This window comes from Salvelinus sp. IW2-2015, unplaced genomic scaffold (assembly GCF_002910315.2).
Source record: "Salvelinus sp. IW2-2015 unplaced genomic scaffold, ASM291031v2 Un_scaffold2948, whole genome shotgun sequence".
Lineage (NCBI taxonomy): Eukaryota > Metazoa > Chordata > Actinopteri > Salmoniformes > Salmonidae > Salvelinus > Salvelinus sp. IW2-2015.
In genome coordinates, this window is record NW_019944243.1 from 14,963 (window position 1) to 17,985 (window position 3,023).

Consider the following 3,023-nt stretch of genomic DNA (forward strand, 5'->3'; position numbering starts at 1 on the left):
AGTACAGTATAAACAATATATCTTAAGTACAGTATTAACAATATATCTTAAGTACAGTATAAACAATATATCTTAAGTAACAGTATAAACAATATATCTTAGGTACAGTATAAACAATATATATTAAGTACAGTATAAACAATATATATAAGTACAGTATAAAACAATATATCTTAGGTACAGTATAAACAATATATCTTAAGTATAGTATAAACAATTATCTTAAGTACAGTATAAACAATATATCTTAAGTACAGTATAAACAATATATATTAAGTACAGTATAAAACAATAATCTAAGTACAGTATAAACAATATATCTTAAGGAAAGTATAAACATATATATTTAAGTACAGTATAACAATATATCTTAAGTACAGTATAAACAATATATCTTAAGGAAAGTAATAAACAATATATTAAGTACAGTATAAACAATATTATTAAGTACAGTATAAACAATATATCTTAGGTATAGTATAAACAATATATCTTAAGTACAGTATAAACAATTATATCTAAGAAAGATAAACAATTATATATTAAGTACAGTATAAACAATATATCTAAGTACAGTATAAACAATATATCTTAAGTACAGTATAAACAATATCCACAAGGCTGAGAATGTGCATGTCCTTGTGATCATTTTACCAATCCCCCCTCATTCTTCTTGGTGATCACCTGATGTTTATCGTCCCAGACAAGACGAGTTGAGGCACATTAGTTGATTCAGTTCAAGCCAAAGAGTGTTCATGTGTTCTGGGAAAGCTGGCCGTTTCCATCAGTGCTCAGAGTGATGCCAAGGTTTTTGTATGTTATTTTATTTCACCTTTATTTAACCAGGTAAGCTAGTTGAGAACAAGGTGCCGATGTCACAGCGCCGTAATGAAATGCCTCACTGCAGATCAATAGCCTTGTAGATTAAGTAAGTTTACTTTCCAAACCTCAATTGGACCTTTGTTTTTCTTTCGAAAGGGAGACATATTATTTATGTTATATATTTGAGAGCTGTACATCAGATAATTTCCCATAGACAGCCACCCAGTGCTTTCAGTTTTGTTATGTATCCGTAACAAATATGTATTCTGTTGCCAAGACAAACATCAATGAGAGTAGAGTCAGTGAGACAGTGTTGGACACTCCTTGGTGTTGGGGTCTAGGTTTGTCAGTTATCCTTCAGTACGGTATTGTCCTCACTTATCACGTTCTATTGTCACAGCCCCACTGAAGAATAGCCTCAGTTTTGATGTACATGTATCTCAGTATCTCGACACCATTGGGTGAGATATACCGTATATCACTATCTCGACAACCATTGAGTGAGATATACGTATCTCTTATCTCGACAACCATTGGTGAGATATCCGTATATCTCTATCTCGACAACCATTGGGTGAGATATACCGTATATCAATCTCGACAACCATTGAGTGAGATATACCGTATCTCTCTATCTCGACAACCATTGGGTAGATATACCGTATATCTCTATCTCGACAACCATTGGGTGAGATATACCGTATCTCTCTCAACTCAAGCATCTTACTCCTTCAATATCAGTACCAGTGTTATCAGCATCAGTATCAGTGTAATCAATATCAGTACAGTGTAATCAGCATCAGTACCAGTGTAATCAGTATCGTGATCTGTATCAACTAATGGTGATCCATAATAAACCCAGGAAGAGTAGCTGCTGCCTTGGCAGGAACTAATGGGATCCATAATAAACCCCAGGAAGAGTAGCTGCTGCCTTGACAGAACAATGGGGATCCATAATAAACCCAGGAAGAGTAGCTGCTGCCTTGACAGGAACTAATGGGATCCATAATAAACCCCAGGAAGAGTAGCTGCTGCCTTGGCAGGAACTAATGGGGATCCATAATAAACCCCAGGAAGAGTAGCTGCTGCTTGCAGGAACTAATGGGATCCATAATAAACCCCAGAAGAGTAGCTGCTGCCTTGTCAGGTTACTAATGGGGATCCATAATAAACCCCAGGAAGAGTAGCTGCTGCCTTGCAGGAACTAATGGGGATCCATAATAACCCCAGGAAGAGTAGCTGCTGCCTTGTAGGTTACTAAGGGGATCCATAATAACCCAGGAAGAGGAGCTGCTGCCTTGGCAGGAACTAAGGGGATCCATAATAAACCCAGGAAGAGTAGCTGCTGCCTTGTCAGGTTACTAAAGGGGATCATAATAAACCCCAGGAAGAGTAGCATCTCTCGGGTACAGTATAAACAATATATCTTAAGTACAGTATAAACAATATCCACAAGGCTGAGAATGTGCATGTCCTTGTGATTCATTTTACCAATCCCCCCTCATTCTTCTTGGTGATCACCTGATGTTTGTCGTCCCAGACAAGACGAGTTGAGGCACATTAGTTGATTCAGTTCAAGCCAAGAGTGTGTCATCGTGTTCTGGGAAAGCTGGCCGTTTCCATCAGTGCTCAGAGTGATGCCAAGGTTTTTGTATGTTATTTTATTTCACCTTTATTTAACCAGGTAAGCTAGTTGAGAACAAGYTGCCYATGTCACAGRGCCGTAATGAAATGCCTCACTGCAGATCAATAGGCCTTYTTAGATTAAGTAAGTTTACTTTCCAAATCCCAATTGGACCTTTGTTTTTCTTTCGAAAGGGAGACATATTATTTATGTTATATATTTGAGAGCTGTACATCAGATATTTTCCCATAGACAGCCACCCAGTGCTTTCAGTTTTGTTATGTATCCGTAACAAATATGTATTCTGTTGCCAAGACAAACATCAATGAGAGTAGAGTCAGTGAGACAGTGTTGGACACTCCTTGGTGTTGGGGTCTAGGTTTGTCAGTTATCCTTCAGTACGGTATTGTCCTCACTTATCACGTTCTATTGTCACAGCCCCACTGAAGAATAGCCTCAGTTTTGATGTACATGTATCTCAGTATCTCGACAACCATTGGGTGAGATATACCGTATATCACTATCTCGACAACCATTGAGTGAGATATACCGTATCTCTCTATCTCGACAACCATTG